Below are 8,875 nucleotides of genomic sequence, written 5' to 3' on the forward strand. Positions count from 1 at the left end.
TTTCGATGACAGTGATTGCCCTGTTCATGGGCTGCAACCTTGGTAAAAAAGAGATATTATGTTCTATTTTATTATTTTATTATTGTTTATTGTTTTGGAAAAAATTGTTAGGAGGAAAAATTTGTGATATTTTTTTAATTAATAATATAGATTTTATTTTTTTATTTTAAATTAAAGCAACATTAATTATATAGAAAAATTAAGTTTAAAATAATATTATAATTTTTTTTAATTATATAAAAAATTTAAATAAATATTTAAAAGCGTTAAGAATAAGTTTAATTTTATGTTTACTTTTGGTATCAATTTTTATTTTGGAAGAAAATCATGAAAGGGTTAAATTGGAAAATCATTTCAAGTCTATTTCAAAAAACATATATTTAACATAATCTACAATTATATCTCTAAATGGGTGATGCTAAGCTGTTGTTCAAATCCAAACTAAAATGTTTTTTCGACCAAACTAAAAATGTTTGTATTATGAAATAAAAAGATTTTTGTTCATGTGACAAATAATACATTGTTCAAACTTCATATCCTAACACCTTACTTTGACCAAACACCTTATTTACTTTCAACAAATTAAAATCTTTTCTTCAACACCCTCTTATATCTCTCACATTATTTAGGCTCTAGAAATTGAAAAATACCCAAATAATTAATTTTAATAAAGAAGATGACTATAAACTAAGTTATGATTTAAAGCTTATTATTCATCATCTCAATCATGTTGTTCATAATGTGATTTGATTTTTTCTTTCATTTAATCTTTCTAATTATTTTTTTTAATTTAATCTTTTTCCTATAATATGAAGTAATGTTTGTTATCCTCTCCAAAGATAATCACTTCAGAAATGAAATTGCAATCTTCAACATATAAATAATTATATTTTCTGATGCAAAAATACATTTAATATAATAGAAATTATATACCTAATATGTAAACTTAACACCTTAAAACAATATTTTTCCCATTTATAATCAAGTTTAAATTAAAACCAACCAGTAAACTATTAAAACTAAAATAACTAAAATTTTCCTTTAAAGTAATATAATAATAATAATAATTAAAGATATTAAAAAAAATTGAAGAAAAAGAAAACTAAAACTCACCTGTGGAGTCTATTGCTACAGAATTTGAAAGTGTTCAAGGGCCGGGAATTGTACGTATATGCAGAAAGAAAACAACAAATTATGCGGACTATGATAGAACCAAAGTCAATTACGCCAACTTGAGGCGCTAATTCACCGCCGAAAATCTGTCAGTGATTCGATCCTTTATCCGCTCAACATTCTCCTTGAAACAACACGCAAACCAGACGTGTGAAAGAAGTCGAGAATTCCTCATACTCAAATGTAAAATCGTAAAAAAAATTTAAATTAAAAAAAATACACATCTAAATATTTTAATATTTATTTCTGGTTGATAGTCACACTAAAATATTTATATTCTTTCATAACCATGATAGCAAAAACTGTGGGTTGAAACCAACGAATGCTATCACATCCACGTGGGACATTATGAGCTCACAAAACTCTGTAATGTGATATACCCCAAAAGAAAGTTCACATCCACGTCGGACATTCAAATGCTGTCACATCCACGTGGGACATTATGAGCTCACAAAACTCTGTAAAGTGATATACCCCAAGTGAAAGTTCATAAGATTAGCATGTGATGGAATGAAGTGTGAACTCAAAATCAACGTTTACTTAACTCAGAAAATATGACGTGGGAGGCGGGACTTTAGTTACCCGTTGAAAATTGAAATATTGATGCCATCTATTTATCCACGTACGTCATCTCTTACGAAATATTTATCGACGTCATCCAATACGGAATAAAACTTCCCCTTCATTTACGCACGACTATAAAAGTCTCTCACGCCTTAAATATCGGCACTGTTGTCACAGCACGCGTTGTTACAGCGGGGTATTTGTGTTTTTCAATGCCTTAACTAAAAATAAACCAAATATGCATATCCTTCTTTTATTTTTATTATAGTGTAATTTTTTTTTTTTAAATATTTTTTTTTAATTTTAAAAGGAACATGTGTCAACTTGAGGTTGAGTATGGAAAGTACTACACAAGTTTTTTATGATCGGTTGTAAATTATGTATCTCAACTCAATAAAATAAAATTAATTGCTTTAAATAATATACACATAGATTTTTTTAACCATATAATATATATAGTTGACATTCAAATAATTTACTTAACATGGGCATTATAATATTTGATTTATGTACCATTGCCATGTTAACATGTTTGGTTGTTATTAATATATTTTTAAATATAGGTTAATATTACATAACCTTAAAACCCACCGAGGTATAGTGTGTTTTGTGTTTTGTTAAGGTACTCTTTAGTGAAACAGTGTTTTGTGTTTTGTTAAGGTACTCTGTAGTGAAACAGTCACGGGTTTGAAACCCCATGGTCAACTACCAACAGAAGGAATGGCACATCTCTGCCATGGGATATAGAATCTATATTAATATATGTTAAATATATAAACATCTACTAAAAAGATTGAACAAGATTCTTAACCATAGATATTTAGACACACTTCACCATGAAAATCCTTAATCTGTAAATAAGGGTTGTTACAATACCATGGCATACAATACCACATGTCTAAAAAACCATAGGTCACTTGTACATCATCTGTTCATATGACATTCATTTTAATTAATTAATTTAGTTAAAATAACGAAAGGAGAATAACTACTTTGGAAATAAATGTCATCCTTTCATTTGTGTATTTAATTAAGAATACTCTAGAATATTCAATGGAGGTTAAATCCATACCATATACTTAATAATTATTAATAATTAAATTAAAAAGAAAAACCCTATTTAAAAAAAAAATACATAACTATAAGCGTACTTAAATAATAATTATAATTATAATTGTAATTATTATTATTATTAAAAGAGTTAATATATGAGTTAAACATATATATATTTAAAAAAACATATAATAATAACATTGTTAACCATGGAGATTCACCCCAGCTTAACCATGAAAATTATGAACTAGTAAATAGAATGTGTTATAATATCATGGACTAATACCATGGCTAATCAACATTACATGTTCAAAAACCATAACTCATTAGTAAATAAAATGTGTTACAATATCATGGTCTAATACCATGGCTAATCAACATCACATGTTCAAAAAACCATAACTCATTATTCAAAATATTTTATATATATTTTAATTTAATTAATTTTATAACATTATTTTAATTAAATTAAAAGTAAAAAAGACTTAACTACTTTTGTGATGAATTTTAGTCCTTTCTCTAGATTACTATTCAATGGATATTTCATATAAGTAAAATATCTACCATCTACATTTCAATGATTAATAATTAAATTAATAAATTTTACTATTTTTATGATTTTTCTTTATATTTAAACAAAATATATTTAACAAATAAAAATAAAAAATTTGTTACATTTAAATTAAGTTTTGCAAATGATTATTTTTATAAGTTTGGTACGACTACATCTTTATCATGTCCAACTTCTGTTTGGGTGAGACTTTATTTCCACTGCCATTACCAATTAAGCTACCCTAAGCTGACTTTGCAATTGAAATATTAAAATATACTTTTATAACTATTTTAAACTAAATTTTCTAAAATAAAATAAAATCCGAAGTCATAATATGTTTAAACTTAGTTTTATCTCATGAGAAAAACTCAATTGGTGATCATCATATTATGAAGTATGTTGTAAATCATGAAATGAAGGTTCAAATTCGACATGTATCAAAGCAACAACAAAAAACAAGTTTAAACTTCATTCTATTTGTTTAAACATATAGAATCATTCTTGAGAATCAAACCTAAATAAAATAAAATTAAAATTAAAATAGTAAATATATAGTGACAAACCAGAAGATGAGACCTTCACTACTTTTTTTTCAAGAACTTTATCTGTTTTTAGAACTCCAGTGGTCTTTAAATTTCATCATTCACTTGAATTTAGGATTGGAATTTCAAATTTATCCTATTTGTCCAGCTAAATTTTGATGACAATTATCTATTTTTCATATATATCATTTTAAGTTTTATATAAATTTCTAATTCTCTTTTTTAGATTACATTTCCGAATATAAATTATCATTTTTTATATTTTAATTGTAAAATTTTTGTACTTATAAAAATAATACATTCATAATCTTAATGGAGAGAGCTCATAATGGAGTAATAATGGAGAGAGTTAATAATGGAGTAATATTGTTTGGAAAAATAGCTAGACTTCCTTATTCAAAGGAAAATTTAATTTTAATAGCAATGCTTGGCCTAGTTTAAAAAATAGAATTTGGAAGAGTATATTAGGATGGATGTTTTTGGAAAAGTACATTCATATTTAAAGAGAGGATAGATGTTTGTGACAGATCACTTAATTATCACTTGATTTATAATTTTATTGATGGTATATTTCTCTTAAAAGTTTAGTGAATGTTTGTCTTATATATGTACTTTATAAATAATTATATAAATTAAAATGGACAAAGAGTCACATTTGAATTTTAGGAACTAATCATTATGAAAAGAGTTATAGATTATTTTGGAGGAACTATCTTCTTCTCAATAACCAAATTATTATTGGATTGTTTACATCTAGCAATCTATCAAATTACCAGATTCATGCCAGTAATCAAAATTTTCGGACCCGAAATTTGGTTGAGTTAGATCATGTCAAATATATTGTTAGGAATTTAGTTAATATGGATTCATGTGTTAGTTTTTTCACATGGTCAATTAATAAAAATAAAAATATTTATGAAAATGTTTCTAAGATAGTTGGCATACTTGATCACCATAATGTGCAGATGACCCACTTAGGAGCTCTCGAGTTGCAACCCCACCGTAGTCAAGACACAGAAAACCCGACTGTAAGCAAAGATAAAGTTAATTGTGTAAATATTTATAGATTATAGTCCATGGACATTGGAAATGGGAATAGATAAACTGTGAATAGATGTAACTAGCAACTATGCCATGGGGCAGCCGATGTCCATGTATTATAGCCTAGGCCCTATAAATATAATTGTTTACTGAGTGATACACGGTAAACCCTTATCCAAATTATAAGCGATAGCTGAGGAAGGTGAATATCAATTTGACGATGCTTAAATTTTGATGAACGACAACATTGAAGTGTAAATTTCGTGTTGACCCATTCAAGGCGGGTATGGAACGGAAAAAAGTTCTACAAACGTCAAATTCCTCGCAGCTTCCCACCCCTGCAGACAAATTGGACGTCCGTATTTATTTCAAAGATTTAATTTTAAAAAAATGTGTGAAAAGTATATTGTAGCTGTTGGACCTTGGACATGTATATGATTTTGAGAATAACCCTATGTCAATGAATTGTACGAGTAAATTATGGTGTTGGTTTATGATATTTTAATTAGAAATTAAGAATTTTTGTGGTAAAGTAGGTTAAGAATTTTGTTATATGTTTATATATGTTAATTTTTTTATAATTATTAATACTAGTAATAATTTAAAATAAAGATAGATATTATGAGATAACTGTTTTGAATTTTTGGAGTTGTTTTGATTTTTTAAATGGCGTTTTTTGGAGGTCCACAATAGGCCCATAATTTATTGAAATTTTTGTAGTACTCAGAGAGATATTTCCAACAAGGTATTATACTCGTCAAACATAGATCATATGACCAAGTTACGACCGTGGAAGTTGGTTGCCCAACTAACCCCAACAGGGCCCACAAACTTTTGGAGTTCCATCTCCTGGGGTTAGGGTTTTGGTTGTTTATGGTTTTCCTTTGATGTTAAATAATAATAAAAAAGCCCTTGAGCCTCATTGTAACACAATTCAGAGGCATTTAGTTGCCACATCTCTTCTCAGAGATAAGCTACCATCGCTCGAGCTAGTTTATTTCCATTCTATATGTAGGCATATTTCAGTTCTTTGATGTTAATGAAATGAAGTTTTATTTATGATGCATCTTTGTGTTTATGTTTGTATATGTATTATGTTGTGTTCCTGTATAAGTTTGGATCAGTGGTATCAAAGCATTATGCTCTTTGTTTTTCTTTGCATGTCCCCAACGAGGACAGGGTATAAGGAGTTAGGGCTCAAACTAGTTGAACCTTTGTAAGATCAACCCGCAATCCCTGACGACCTCCCATGGAGGAAGAAAATAAATACGAGGGAGCAAGAGATCCTTTCAAAAATATTGCTCAAATAAGTTGCCATACGACAGAGGAACACGATGATGGATAAATTTTCCTAGATCCTTCAGCAGCTACCCACAAGGGACGCATCTTCATCTAGCAACCACTCTAGAGGCACAACTCCCTTTAAGGTACAAGTGAAATTTGACATTCCCATATTTCAAGGCTAGATTGATGCAGAAACCATGGATAGAAGGTTGAATCTGTTGGAAGGTTATTTTTTGGTTCATGACTTTTCCAATCGGGAAAATATTACTTTTTCACTTCTCAAATCTGCCCCTGATGTCAAGGACTAGTGGGAAACCTACTATGAATAGAAAGATGAGAAGGAACCCTCACTATTTTCAACCGCACCCACTTGGAATTCTTTTTTAGATTCCATCAAGGAACAATATTACCTTGTCAGGAGCTATGAAGATAAATACATAAAGTGGACCATGATTCGACGGGGAAGGGACCGAGACATGTCAAAGTTCGCAATTATTTTTCATACCCTTCCCAGGAAGTTAAGTATCAAGAATTTTGAGTGGAATTTCATACACAAGTACCACAAATATCTGCATAAGTACATTCAAGACGAGATTGAGTTCCTGTACATCTTCTCGCTTCACGTTGCCTACTGATACGTTGTCAAGATCGAGGAAAAATTTAAACAGAAGAAGTGATGCTTTGGATCTGCAAATATAAAGCAAGTGAAAGGCACACCCAAACCATAGAAAAAAGGACAAAGCCAAGGAAAGGCAACCCAAGATAACCTATTCAAGCCGCACGCAAACAAAAACACCACGAAAACAAAGGACATAGGGAAATGGTGTGAGTTCCATAAGCGCCCCACTCATAACATAATTGAGTGTCGAGCCAAGCAGTCATTGGTGGTTGAGATGAAGGCTTCTAAATCAGATGCATTTTTTGACTTTGACTCAGAACCCGACAAGGGGAATGACAAAGGGATGATATTATTGATGTGGAGCCTAGTGCCACCATTGCCACCACCAAGATCCAGAAGATTGATCCTGAAGATCTAGAGGAGGGGGAGTGGCTCTTCTACTCATAGATTAGGGTGAAGGGTTCTCTGTTGTAGTTCATTTTCGACATCAGAATCCCAAAGAACCTCATTTCAGCAAAGACCGTGAAGCATTTGGGCCTACTGACCATGCCACACCCACACTCGTACACCATCCAGTGGCTTCACCAAGGACGAGATCTTCGCGTCAGCTAATAGTGTCGCTTTCTCTACAACATCAAACCCTTCACAAATGAGGTACTTTTTGAAGTTCATCCTCTTGAATTTTGTGATGTATTATTAGGCCAACCATACTTGTGGAAGAGACATGTTGTATCTGAGGCTAGGCCTCACACAGTTATTATTTATTTGGGAAATAATTTATACAGAATACGAGAGGTAGCACTTCCTATCGCCATATCTTTGATCTATACAAAGAAATTCAGTAATATCGTTTCCCAGACCGAGAAATTTGTCTTCCTTATGGTTTTCCCTTAGGGCAAGAAGAATATTGTGGCCACATCCACAGCCTCCAAATAGGGCTCTTCCGCAAGGCAACAACAAATGGATAAGGTCATAGAGGAGTATAGGGACATATTCACCTCACCCACAGGGGTACCCTACACTGTGAGGTCAAGGACTCCATCGATCTTACCCCTGGCGCATCGCTACCCAATAGGCCAATATATCAACACTTTGTTATGGATAACAATGAAATCAAGAGGAAGGTTCAGGAGTTCTTGCAGAAAGGGTACATTAGGCCAATTTCATCACCCTGTGGGAGCTAGATAGTGTTGGTACATAATAAGCATGGAACCTGAAGACTTTGTATTTGCTATAGGGTGTTGAATAAGATCATTGTCTGGAATAGTATCTAATCCCACAGGTTGATGACCTTCTGGACCAACTCAAGTGGGCCAACTATGTTAGAAAGATTGAATTGAAGTCTGGTTATCACCAAGTATGAATCAAACCCTCAGATGTGTGGAAGACTACCTTCAAATCCAAGGAGGGCCTTTTCGAATGGTTGGTCATGCATTTCAGGTCGACAAATTCCCCTATAACCTTCATGAGGCTAATGGAAAATATCTTGCATCCATTCACCAACTCATTCTTGGTAGTGGATTTGGACAACATCCTAACCTTTAACCAGAGTTGGGAAGAGAACTTCCACCATATTCGACGAGTCCACCAAACCCCACAACAACACACATTGTGTTCCAATTTGGATAAATGCACTTTTGGTATGCCTCGGGTTCAATATATGGGGTACATCATTGATGAGAAGGGCGTGCATGTGGACCCAACCAAGATACAAGTTATTCAGGATTGGCCATCCCCAACCACTTTAATAGAGCTCCACAACTTTCTGCGTCTTGCCAATTTCTATTGTAGGTTCATGTTGGTGTTCTCTCATATCACTTGGCCATTGAGTAAAGTCACCAAGGGTGGAGTGAAAGAATTTTTTTTCTGGTCTTAATCCCAACAAAAGGAATTTTTCGAGTTGAAGTATCACCTCTGCTCTACACCAGTGTTCACATTACCAAAGTTACAGCAACCATTTAAGATTGAGATAGATGTCTTCAACTATGTTATTGGTGCAGTTCTTACTCAAAAGGAGCATTGACTGACATATCGCAGTGAGACACT

This window comes from Pinus tabuliformis, chromosome 4_1 (assembly GCF_031772625.1).
Source record: "Pinus tabuliformis cultivar Carrire ecotype Pingquan chromosome 4_1, CPIR1, whole genome shotgun sequence".
In the NCBI taxonomy this organism is placed as follows: Eukaryota; Viridiplantae; Streptophyta; class Pinopsida; order Pinales; family Pinaceae; genus Pinus; species Pinus tabuliformis.